This window comes from Globicephala melas, chromosome 9 (genome assembly GCF_963455315.2).
Source record: "Globicephala melas chromosome 9, mGloMel1.2, whole genome shotgun sequence".
In the NCBI taxonomy this organism is placed as follows: Eukaryota; Metazoa; Chordata; class Mammalia; order Artiodactyla; family Delphinidae; genus Globicephala; species Globicephala melas.
In genome coordinates this window covers 16,524,056-16,537,326 of record NC_083322.1, presented here as the reverse complement: position 1 = coordinate 16,537,326, position 13,271 = coordinate 16,524,056, and positions in this window count along the sequence as shown.

The following is a 13,271-nucleotide window of genomic DNA, read 5'->3' as shown; positions in this document are numbered from 1 at the left end:
AGTTGGTAGTGTATATATGTCCATGCCACTCTCTCACTTTGTCCCAGCTTACCCTTCCCCCTCCCCCCTCCAGGACCCGTACTTTTTTCTACAGGACTCCTCTATCTAGTCAGTCCTTGTGGCTAGGGTGGAAAACACCTCGTGGCCTATTTCATTGGTAACTGTATTTCCTTTTACACATTTATGCTTGTTTCCAAGTCCCTCTTTTCTGTGAGTTGGTAAAAATCCTGGCACGGGAATAAAATTAGCACAGCTGCCTGTTAACTTCAGTAGGACAAGAATAGTTCCTAATTAAACTCTTATGTCTTTGATTTAAACCTCCATTTAATCAAATTATTCAGCAGCTTAAGGCAGTTGTTGATTACAGGGAAAGTATACCTTGAATCTTTGTAAGTTATAACTCCCTTCCAGGCCTCATCAAGCTTCTCAAAAGGGATACAACATGCGCCTTCTTAAGGAGAGCTGAAAGTCTTTCAATAGCTGAGTCCTTCCTCCTTGGGGCTCTTTCTTTTTTTTTTTTTTTTTTTTTTTTAACATCTTTATTGGGGTATAATTGCTTTACAATGGTGTGTTAGTTTCTGCTTTATAACAAAGTGAATCAGTCATACATAAACATATGTTCCCATATGTCTTCCCTGTTGCGTCTCCCTCCCTCCCACCCTCCCCATCCCACCCCTCCAGGCTGTCACAAAGCACCGAGCCAATATCCCTGTGCCATGCGGCTGCTTCCCACTAGCTATCTACCTTACTGCGTTTGTTAGTGTGTATATGCCCATGACTCTCTCTCGCCCTGTCACAGCTCACCCTTCCCCTTCCCCATAACCTCAAGTCCGTTCTCTAAGAGGTCTGTGTCTTTATTCCTGCTTTACCCCTAGGTTCTTCATGACATTTTTTTCTTAAATTCCATATATATGTGTTAGCATACGGTATTTGTCTTTTTCTTTCTGACTTACTTCACTCTGTATGACAGACTCTAGGTCTATCCACCTCATTACAAATAGCTCAATTTCGTTTCTTTTTATGGCTGAGTAATATTCCATTGTATATATGTGCCACATCTTCTTTATCCATTCATCTGATGACGGGCACTTAGGTTGTTTCCATCTCCGGGCTATTGTAAATAGAGCTGCAATGAACATTTTGGTACATGACTCTTTTTGAATTTTGGTTTTCTCAGGGTATATGCCCAGTAGTGGGATTGCTGGGTCATATGGTAGTTCTATTTGTAGTTTTTTAAGGAACCTCCATACTGTTCTCCATAGTGGCTGAACCAATTCACATTCCCACCAGCAGTGCAAGAGTGTTCCCTTTTGTCCACACCCTCTCCAGCATTTATTGTTTCTAGATTTTTTGATGATGGCCATTCTGACTGGTGTGAGATGATATCTCATTGTAGTTTTGATTTGCATTTCTCTAATGATTAATGATGTTGAGCATTCTTTCATGTGTTTGTTGGCAGTCTGTATATCTTCTTTGGAGAAATGTCTATTTAGGTCTTCTGCCCATTTTTGGATTGGGTTGTTTGTTTTCTTGTTATTGAGCTGCATAAGCTGCTTGTAAATTTTGGAGATTAATCCTTTGTCGGTTGCTTCATTTGCAAATATTTTCTCCCATTCTGAGGGTTGTCTTTTGGTCTTGTTTACGGTTTCCTTTGCTGTGCAAAAGCTTTGAAGTTTCATTAGGTCCCATTTGTTTATTTTTGTTTTTATTTCCATTACTCTAGGAGGTGGGTCAGAAAGGATCTTGCTTTGATTTATGTCATAGAGTGTTCTGCCTATGTTTTCCTCTAAGAGTTCGATAGTTTCTGCCCTTACATTTAGGTCTTTAATCCATTTTGAGCTTATTTTTGTGTATGGTGTTAGGGAGTGATCTAATCTCATACTTTTACATGTACCTGTCCAGTTTTCCCAGCACCACTTATTGAAGAGGGTGTCCTTTCTCCATTGTACATTACTGCCACCTTTATCAAAGATAAGGTGTCCATATGTGCATGGGTTTATCTCTGGGCTTTCTATCCTGTTCCATTGATCTATCTTTCTGTTTTTGTGCCAGTACCATACCGTCTTGATGACTGTAGCTTTGTAGTATAGTCTGAAGTCAGGGAGCCTGATGCCTCCAGTTCCTTCTTTCGTTCTCAAGATTGCTTTGGCTATTCGGGGTCTTTTGTGTTTCCATACAAATTGTGAAAGTTTTTGTTCTAGTTCTGTGAAAAATGCCAGTGGTAGTTTGATAGGGATTGCATTGAATCTATAGATTGCTTTGGGTAGTAGAGTCATTTTCACAATGTTGATTCTTCCAATCCAAGAACATGGTATATCTCTCCATCTATTTATATCATCTTTAATTTCTTTCATCAGTGTCTTATAATTTTCTGCATACAGGTCTTTTGTCTCCTTAGGTAGGTTTATTCCTAGATATTTTATTCTTTTTGTTGCAATGGTAAATGGGAGTGTTTTCTTGATTTCACTTTCAGATTTTTCATCATTAGTATATAGGAATGCCAGAGATTTCTGTGCATTAATTTTGTATCCTGCCACTTTACCAAATTCATTGATTAGCTCTAGTAGTTTTCTGGTAGCATCTTTAGGGTTCTCTATGTATAGGATCATGTCATCTGCAAACAGTGACAGCTTTACTTCTTCTTTTCCAATTTGGATTCCTTTTATTTCCTTTTCTTCTCTGATTGCTGTGGCTAAAACTTCCAAAACAATGTTGAATAATAGTGGTGAGAGTGGGCAACCTTGTCTTGTTCCTGATCTTAGTGGAAATGCTTTCAGTTTTTCACCATTGAGGATGATGTTTGCTGTGGGCTTGTCATATATGGCCTTTATTATGTTGAGGAAAGTTCCCTCTATGCCTACTTTCTGCAGGGTTTTTATCATAAATGGGTGTTGAATTTTGTCAAAAGCTTTCTCTGCATCTATTGAGATGATCATATGGTTTTTCTCCTTCAATTTGTTAATATGGTTTATCACATTGATAGATTTGCGTATATTGAAGAATCCTTGCATTCCTGGAATAAACCCCACTTGATCATGGTGTATGATCCTTTTAATGTGCTGTTGGATTCTGTTTGCTAGTATTTTGTTGAGGATTTTTGCATCTATGTTCATCAGTGATATTGGCCTGTAGTTTTCTTTCTTTGTGACATCCTTGTCTGGTTTTGGTATCAAGGTGATGGTGGCCTCGTAGAAGGAGTTAGGGAGTGGTCCTCCCTCTGCTATATTTTGGAAGAGTTTGAGAAGGATAGGTGTTAGCTCTTCTCTAAATGTTTGATAGAATTCGCCTGTGAAGCCATCTGGTCCTGGGCTTTTCTTTGTTGGAAGATTTTTAATCACAGTTTCAATTTCAGTGCTTGTGATTGGTCTGTTCATATTTTCTATTTCTTCCTGATTCAGTCTTGGCAGGTTGTGCATTTCTAAGAATTTGTCCATTTCTTCCAGATTGTCCATTTTATTGGCATAGAGTTGCTTGTAGTAATCTCTCATGATCTCTTTTATCTCTGCAGTGTCAGTTGTTACCTCTCCTTTTTCATTTCTAATTCTATTGATTTGAGTCTTCTCCCTTTTTTTCTTGATGAGTCTGGCTAGTGGTTTATCTATTTTGTTTATCTTCTCAAAGAACCAGCTTTTAGTTTTATTGATCTTTGCTATTGTTTCCTTCATTTCTTTTTCATTTATTTCTGATCTGATTTTTATGATTTCTTTCCTTCTGCTAGCTTTGGGGTTTTTTTGTTCTTCTTTCTCTAATTGCTTGAGGTGCAAGGTTAGGTTGTTTATTCGAGATGTTTCCTGCTTCTTAAGGTGGGCTTGTATTGCTATAAACTTCCCCCTTAGAACTGCTTTTGCTGCATCCCACAGGTTTTGGGTCGTTGTGTCTCCATTGTCATTTGTTTCTAGGTATTTTTTGATTTCCTCTTTGATTTCTTCAGTGATCTCTTCATTATTAAGTAGTGTATTGTTTAGCCTCCATGTGTTTGTATTTTTTACAGATCTTTTCCTGTAATTGATATCTAGTCTCATGGCGTTGTGGTCAGAAAAGATACTTGATACAATTTCAATTTTCTTAAATTTACCAAGGCTTGATTTGTGACCTAAGATATGATCTATCCTGGAGAATGTTCCATGAGCACTTGAGAAAAATGTGTATTCTGTTGTTTTTGGATGGAGTGTCCTATAAATATCAATTAAGTCCATCTTGTTTAATGTATCATTTAAAGCTTGTGTTTCCTTATTTATTTTCATTTTGGATGATCTGTCCATGGGTGAAAGTGGGGTGTTTAAGTCCCCTACTATGAATGTGTTACTGTCGATTTCCCCTTTTATGGCTGTTAGTATTTGCCTTATGTATTGAGGTGCTCCTATGTTGGGTGCATAAATATTTACAATTGTTATATCTTCTTCTTGGATCGATCCCTTGATCATTATGTAGTGTCCTTCTTTGTCTCTTTTAATAGTCCTTATTTTAAAGTCTATTTTGTCTGATATGAGAATTGCTACTCCAGCTTTCTTTTGGCTTCCATTTGCATGGAATATCTTTTTCCATCCCCTTACTTTCAGTCTGTATGTGTCTCTAGGTCTGAAGTGGGTCTCTTGTAGACAGCATATATAAGGGTTTTGTTTTTGTATCCATTCAGCTAATCTGTGTCTTTTGGTGGGAGCATTTAGTCCATTTACATTTAAGGTAATTATCGATATGTTTGTTCCTATTCCCATTTTCTAAATTGTTTTGGGTTCGTTATTATAGGTCTTTTCCTTCTCTTGTGTTTCTTGCCTAGAGAAGATCCTTTAGCATTTGTTGTAAAGCTGGTTTGGTGGTGCTGAACTCTCTCAGCTTTTGCTTGTCTGTAAAGGCTTTAATTTCTCCATCAAATCTGAATGAGATCCTTGCTGGGTAGAGTAGTCTTGGCTGCATGTTTTTCTCCTTCATCACTTTCAGTATGTCCTGCCACTCCCTTCTGGCTTGTAGGGTTTCTGCTGAGAGATCAGCTGTTAACCTTATGGGGATTCCCTTATGTGTTATTTGTTGTTTTTCCCTTGCTGCTTTTAATATGCTTTCTTTGTATTTAATTTTTGACAGTTTGATTAATATGTGTCTTGGCGTATTTCTCCTTGTATTTATCTTGTATGGGACTCTCTGTGCTTCCTGGACTTGATTAACTATTTCCTTTCCCATATTAGGGAAGTTTTCAACTATAATCTCTTCAAATATCTTCTCAGTCCCTTTCTTTTTCTCTTCTTCTTCTGGAACCCCTATAATTCGAATGTTGGTGCGTTTAATGTTGTCCCAGAGGTCTCTGAGACTGTCCTCAGTTCTTTTCATTCTTTTTTCTTTATTCTGCTCTGCAGTAGTTATTTCCACTATTTTATCTTCCAGGTCACTTATCCGTTCTTCTGCCTCAGTTATTCTGCTATTGATCCCATCTAGAGTACTTTTAATTTCATTTATTGTGTTGTTCATCGTTGCTTGTTTCATCTTTAGTTCTTCTAGGTCCTTGTTAACTGATTCTTGCATTTTGTCCAATCTATTGTCCATTCTATCTCCAAGATTTCGGATCAACCTTACTATCATTATTCTGAATTCTCTTTCAGGTAGACTGCCTATTTCCTCTTCATTTGTTAGGTCTGGTGCATTTTTATCTTGCTCCTTTATCTGCTGTGTGTTTTTCTGTCTTCTCATTTTGCTTATCTTACTGTGTTTGGGGTCTCCTTTTTGCAGGCTGCAGGTTTGTGGTTCCTCCTGTTTTTGATGTCTGTCTCTAGTGGCTAAGGTTGGTTCAGTGGGTTGTGTAGGCTTCCTAGTGGAGGGGGCTAGTGCCTGTGTTGTGGTGGATGAGGCTAGATCTTGTCTCTCTAGTGGGCAGGTTCACGTCTGGTGGTGTGTTTGGGGGTGTCTGTGGCCTTATTATGATTTTAGGCAGCCTCTCTGCTAATGGGTGGGGTTGTGTTCCTGTTTTGCTAGTTGTTTGGCATAGGTTTTCCAGCACTGTGGCTTGCTGGTCGTTGAGTGAAGCTGGGTGCTGGTGTTAAGATGGAGGTCTCTGGGAGATTTTCGCCGTTTGATATTATGTGGAGCTGGGAGGTCTCTTGTTGATCAGTGTCCTGCAGTTGGCTGTCCTACCTCAGAGGCAGAGCCCTGCCTCCTGGCTGGAGCACCAAAAGCTTTTCATCCACAGGCTCAGGATAAAAGTGAGAAAAAGTAGAGGGAATTAGTAGAAGTATGAGGAAAGAAAGAAGGAAAGGAGGGTAGGAAGGAAGGAAGAAAGAAAGAAAGAAGCAAAGAAGGAAAGAAGGCAAGAAGGAAAGAAAGGAGGGAGGGAGGGAGGGAGGAAGGAAGGAAGGAGGGAAAGAAGGAAAAAAGACAGAAAGAAAGAAGATACAGTAAAAATAAAATACAGTATAATAAAGTATTGAATTACAAACTTCTTATTTAGAAGAAAAAAAAAAAGGGACGGAAAGAACCTAGGACAAATGTTGGAAGCAAAGCTATACAGACAAAATCTTACACAGAAGCATACACATACACCCTCACTAAAAGAGGTAAATGGGGAAAAATCCTAAATCTTGCTGTCAGATACCACCTCCTCAATTTGGGATGATTCGTTGTCTAAAGGAGGGAAGGAAGGACGGAAAGAAAGAAAGAAAGAACGAAGGTAAAGTATAATAAGGTTATTAAAATTAATTATTAAGAAAAAAATTAAAAAAAAAACATGGACGGATAGAACCCTAGGACAAATGGTGGAAGCAAGACTATACAGACAAGATCTCACACAGAAGCATACACATACACATTCACAAAAAGAGGAAAGAGGAAAAAAATCATAGATCTTGCTCCTAAAGTCCACTTCCTTAATTTGGGACGATTGGTTGTCTATTCAGGTATTCCACAGATGCAGGGTACATCAAGTTGATTGTGGAGCTTTAATCCGCTGTTTCTGAGGCTGCTGGGAGGGATTTCCCTTTCTCTTCTTTGTTCTCAGAGCTCCCAGGGCTAAGCTTTGGATTTGGCCCTGCCACTGCGTGTAGATCGCTGGAGGGCGTCTGTTTTTTGCTCAGACAGGATGGGGTTAAAAGAGCCGCTGATTGGGGGCTCTGGCGCACTCAGGCCGGCGGGGACGGAGGGGCACAGAGTGCGGGGCGGGCCTGCGGTGGCAAAGGCCGGCGTGACTTTGCACCAGCCTGAGGCGCGCTGTGCACTCTCCCGGGGAAGTTGTCCCTGGATCCCGGGAACCCGGCAGTGGCGGGCTGCACAGGCTCCGCGGAAGAGGGGTGTGGAGAGTGACCTGTGCTCGCACACAGGCCCCTTGGTGGCGGCAGCAGCAGCCTTAACGTCTCCCGCCCGCCTCTGGGGTCCGCGCTTTTAGCCGCGGCTTGCGCCCGTCTCTGGAGTCCGCGCCCTCAGCCGCGGCTCGCGCCCGTCTCTGGATTCCGCGCTTTCAGCCGCGGCTCGCGCCCGTCTCTGGATTCCGCGCTTTCAGCCGCGGCTCGCGCCCGTCTCTGGGGTTCGCGCTTTTAGCCGCGGCTCGCGCCCGTCTCTGGAGTTCCTTTAAGCAGCGTTCTTAAACCCCTCTCCTCACGCCCCAGGAAACAAAGAGGGAAGGAAAAGTCTCCTGCCTCTTCTGCTGGTGCAGGCTTTTCCCCGGACTCCCTCCCGGCTAGCTGTGGTGCACTAACCCCTTCAGGCTATGTTCAAGCCGCCAACCCCAGTCCTCTCCCTGCGCTCCGGCCTCAGCTCTCAGCCCCGCCCGCCCCGGCGGGTGAGCAGACAAGCCTCTCGGGCTGGTGAGTGCCGGTCGGCACCGATCCTCTGTGCGGGAATCTCCCCGCTTTGCCCTCCGCACCCGTTGCTGTGCACTCCGCAGCTTCGAAGCTCCCCCCTCCGCCTCCCGCAGTCTCCGCCCGCGAAGGGGCTTCCTAGAGTGTGGAAACTTCTCCTCCTTCACAGCTCCCTCCCACTGGTGCAGGTGCCGTCCCTATTCTTTTGTCTCTGTTTTTTTCTTTTGCCCTACCCAGGTACGTGGGGAGTTTCTTGCCTTTTGGGAGGTCTGAGGTCTTCTGCCAGCCTTCAGTAGGTGTTCTGTAGGAGTTGTTCCACGTGTAGATGTATTTCTGGTGTATCTGTCGGGAGGAAGGTGATCTCCGCGTCTTACTCTTCCGCCATCTTCCGCCTTCCCCCGGGGCTCTTTCTTAAATGATGAAAGGGCTACCTGAATTCCAGGTGTAGACTATCATTCTTGCCTCCTTTATTTCCAGCCTGACTTCAGGGCCTGCAATAACTGCTAAATGACTTGAGGATGGATATAAAGGCCACCGCCTCTAGATTGCTAGGAAGCTAATAGTAGCGAGTAGATGGGATGGGCCAGGGGTACCTGGTAGGGCTTCTATTAGTCTGGTTGGCAGTGAATCTTTAGGGTCTGTTGCTCTTTGGGGTTTTCCTACTTCAGGTTCTGTTCCCACCGAGTGCATGATTAGAGGTAAGAAGGCCACTCCAGAGTCTTCTCGTGTCCCTTCTCTTTCTTGGGCTTCTCCACAGACTTCTCTTCCTAAGTCTTCCTCCTCATGGTTTCCTGTTAAAATGCAGTGTCAAGAAGAGAAGATGGTGGTAACTGTTCAGAGAGAGTGTTCAGGAAAGGAAAGCTGGTGAATCCATTCCATCTGAATCTCAGCCCAGTTGGCTGCTGTTACAACTATTTAGACTTAATAAACAATGCAGCCATCTTTGAAGTTGGGCTCCATGAACAGCACAGTGCAGTACAGGTAAGACTCCTCACTGGGAGTTTGTCAAGATGCCATAGTTTGATTAAGAAACTAATAGGAGGGGTAATGTAGTACAGCAAGAAGCATAGAGTCCTTTTGTTTAAAAAATGTAGCTTTTTCTAGTTACTTCGAAGACTTATTTTGAGAGGTTGTCAAATTACCTCACTACCTTCACCTATCAAATCAGCTTCTTTATGTTTACACAGTAACGTAAAGTACATGAGTGACTTGAACTCGTCTTGCTGCTGTCAGCATCATTTTAGGTGGTCTGAGTAATGTCCACCTCCTATAACTTTAACCAAATGGTGGAGAATGTTGTGAATAATATTCAAGTTGCTTCATTTTTGTTTTCTACCCTTGAAAAATAGTCAATTATTATGATAGATCAAGCTATGAGAAGTAGTTTCTATAAGCTAAACAATCTAATTATGAGAATAAATTGCCCATAGAATAGAGTGAGAGATGCAATGTGCTAACAACTACTTTCTCTCTGCCTTTTGAGGTAAATCCTATTTTTCACCAAGTTATAGGTGAAGAAACTGAGGCTTAGAGAGTTTAGTAATTTGATGCAATACAGTTGATAACTAGCAGTGTTAGGATTAAAACCTAGATTTTTCTTAATTCATATCATTAACCTTGATCTGTGCCACAGTTATTTTTCATTAATCTCTGGAGAAACCAGTTTGGAATGTAAGTTTCATGTGGTGTTTACATATAGATACCAGCCGGCTATATATGAAGCTTCTTCAAGAGATGGTGGAAAATGCCACAAAAAGTATTGCTACAATGTGTGAGCTCTCCTTCCAAGAAATCATCCTGCTAAGGTGACAAATATTTGTCTGGTTCTATCTAGATGACTCCTGACACACTGGTATATGCCATAATTCTACACTGCAATTCATTGCCTGCCAACAGTTCTGGTATCTGGAGAACTAATCCAACTGTCATTCCAATCAAATGTTCTTATACCAGGTGAGATGTCTCATAGTTGTTACTGCCCTATTATGACTCCCCCCTTCAACTCCCTCAGCTGGTTTACTATTAATGTCTCATTCAGGAGGAGGAGTGTGGGCAGCAAAGCCATTCAACCCACGTGGATTCCATTTAGTTCTACTCTATCCTCTCAGCAGAGAATGAAATGCACCATAAGATTGATGACTGGTAGGTAGAGGCATGAGTAAATTAGAGGCTACTCCTCACCTCCAGTTGCTCTACAGGTGATATCTCAATACAGAATCTTGGAGTTCTGAGAGGAATTCTACTAGCTTCCAACTTAACGATGTTATTCACATTCAAGCGGATGTCCACACTGGGAGTCATATTGCTCTAAGGCTCTCCATTGATTCATATGTAGCCATGTGAACTCCAAACACAGAATCTACTCCTTGACATATCCTTATTGATTTTTCAGTGGGTAAGTTACATGAAGCTCCTTTGTCAATTCCCAGCTATAAAGTAATTCAGTAGCCAGTGCTTTTTAATTATCTAGCTAACTGGTGGATGGTCAATCAAAAGATGTTGTTTTTACCTTCATACTACCAAGGCTCAAACCAAATCTGGTAAGTTACATTTCTTGCTCTGTTATGGGTGATCTAGCATTAACATTCTAAATATGAGTCCAAGTCCACCTAAGAATCAACTACAAATTATTCCCTAGCTCCATATTACATGCCATCTGAAGACTGCTGAAGCATTGGCTGACCCAGATTCTTCAAACAAGGCTTGCTCTTTTAGTAGATCAAGAAAATTGTGGGTATAGCTGTTGGAGTATCTGTAGGTTTTGACCTGAATGTCAATGGCTCTAGATAACTTTAGGTGTAAACCACTATGACCAAGTAGAGGCGAATTCAGTAAAAATACAGAGTAGTTGCGAAGAGATCAGTAGCCCTTTAAGGCCGAATAGAACAAGTTATATTTTTTCCCAGTTGTTAGGACAGGCCGGGAAAGAATGGCTATAACTTGTGACCATACATGTAAGTTAACTGTTTAACATCTGTATCAAGGAACTAATAAGCACTTTACAATTTTAATATGAGAGTTAGGTCTTTTTTATTATTAAAAGGGAGTAGTTAGCACCTATTAATAATGACTAAGACAATTGACAAATTAAGTTTCCAATCAATGTCCATGTTTCTCAAATCATATTCTTTCCTAATTAAAGAATCTAGGAGAGTTCTCAACACTGGCTGCATGATAGAATGTTTAAGAGCTTCCCAGGTCATCTAATAAGCAGTCACTAACCCAGAACAATTAAATCAGAAGCTTTAGGGTGTAGAACCCAGATAATAATTCTGAAACTTCCCAGGTGATTCCAGTGTGCATCTAAGGTTGAAAAACTCTGGTCTAGAATAAATACTATTAATCAGTCATTTAAGGAAAGACTAAACCTATAATATACTTTTGTCCACTAAATCATACCTCATTCACTAACACTAAGCTTTGAAATAATCAAAGTTAGTATATCTTAATACATAAATCTTTCATAATGCAGGTGCCACCTGGCACCTATATCACAGGTGGCTTTGATAAGCTGGACAGCTCCAGTTTAACCTTATTACAATCTACTTAAAAGTTATCAGAAGCTTTGTTTCTTTAGTGCTCAAAGTTAGGCTTCAGTAATCCCCCCCCAGATTTTCCTTTTTTGTGTAAAAAAAAAAAAAAGACTACCAATTCCAGTAAAAAAGTAGAGTTAGCTGTAATGGGGGCAGAATAATAAATAGGAGTAGAATCTCAGATATACTTCCTCAAACTTATCTTGGTTAGTTATCCTATTTCGACTGTAGTTTATTCAGGACTAAAAACGTACATTTCTAGTTTGAACTTAGTTTGCTAAGTATTAGGGACTGAACCCTACAGTTAACTGATTGTCTTATGTTGGCCATGCAGACTACATCTAGAGTTTTAGATCATCAGAGGAACTTTAGGCTCTAAAAGAATGCATAGAACACTTTGGAGGGCTCAACTTTGGCCATCTTTACCTTTTCGGATAAATATAACTGTATTCACTCAAATATCGTGTTCATTTTTCTCTTAGGAAAAGAATAAACTGTTTTTCATACTAAATCTTTTCTCTCCTCTTATACCATGTTTTTCTTTTTTTAAACACTGGCTGAGTCATTTGGTATAAACCTAGTCTAATTGCTCCCTTAAGAAGCTGTACTTTGAATCTTATCTAAGGCTATTAGAGACTTTTCTTAGAGCCAGCAGCTTCTATATGCAAGTTTTAGGAATTTGATTTCACAAAATAAAAAGTAACTAGTTAAATAATGAATGTCATTCCCCTGCTTGATTTTTGTTACTATGCTTCTGTGAACCTCCTAGATGAGTATTGTCAAAGTTGACGATTTATCGGCTAGAGGGATAATAAGGATTATAGCTCGTTGCTGCTATCTTCCAGGTGGTCTCCTCTAGAAGGCCACATTGACATTTGTAACTGCTGTGAGACTCGAACCTGTAAAAAAAAAAAATTACATCCCTCCCTGAAGCTAGTCCAAAGCTACTGGGAGAAAGTTGAGTGGTCAAGGCAGAGTAGGGATCTTATAAGTCAATCAGCAAAGATGTTGGAGTCTCAAAGCCAGTGCCTCACAACCTTTTTTTCTTTTTCAAAATCACTTCCTTAGGGATAAAAATGTTAATTCTAAGAAAAGTTAAATACTAGGAATAAGAAATTTTCAGGTATGATTGAACTTTTAAGGGCCATGACCATTGTTAATATCTAAGACTTTTGCTCTAAAAACTGATTTTGGCCCTTTGAGTATGATATTGCTTTTTATTGAGAATTCATGCTCTAAGCTCAGGGTGGCTTGAGCTATGTTCTATTAAAAGGGGCCATCTGACCTGTCTAATTACCAAATTCAGGAAGTTCTAGGAGAGAGATGGAGGCAGCTGTGCTTGTTGGTCCTCTCTTGACCAGTGCTACTCATGACACCAACAATAGTGCTGGCCAAGCGGAATTAGCTTCGTCCCAAGGAGTGATTAACCATAGAGTATAGATAACAAAGATTCTAAGCATTCTGGCATTAACATTTTACAAAAATCCTAGGTGAGGAGAAGGTACTAGGCACTATATTGCTATTGGCTTTTGGAGTTAGAACCATAACCACTGCTGCTTTCTTTATAGCATTGCTGTACAAAAGACTGAAGAAATCTACTTGAGAGTTTTATCACTATCCTAATAAATTAATATACATAAGCAGTGGCAGTTCTATTTCAATATTTGTGTCTTCTTATACAAACTACTTCTTAAAACTAGAAGAGAAACCATAACAGATCCTAACAGTTCTGGACTATAGGGCAATCCATTGCAATTATAGCTTCAATAATTCACTTTCTAGCTAGAATAACTTCTTGTCTCCTGGAATTCCATCCCCTTTCCCTCTTCCCACCCTCCAAGCATTAGTTTCTTTAGCTTTTACCTACAGCATCCTGGAGGTTTAGGACTATGCAAGACTGAAGTGTATTTGTGTGGATATAACTAAAGATGAGTTTTGTGCATAGACATTGTCTTTAAATTCC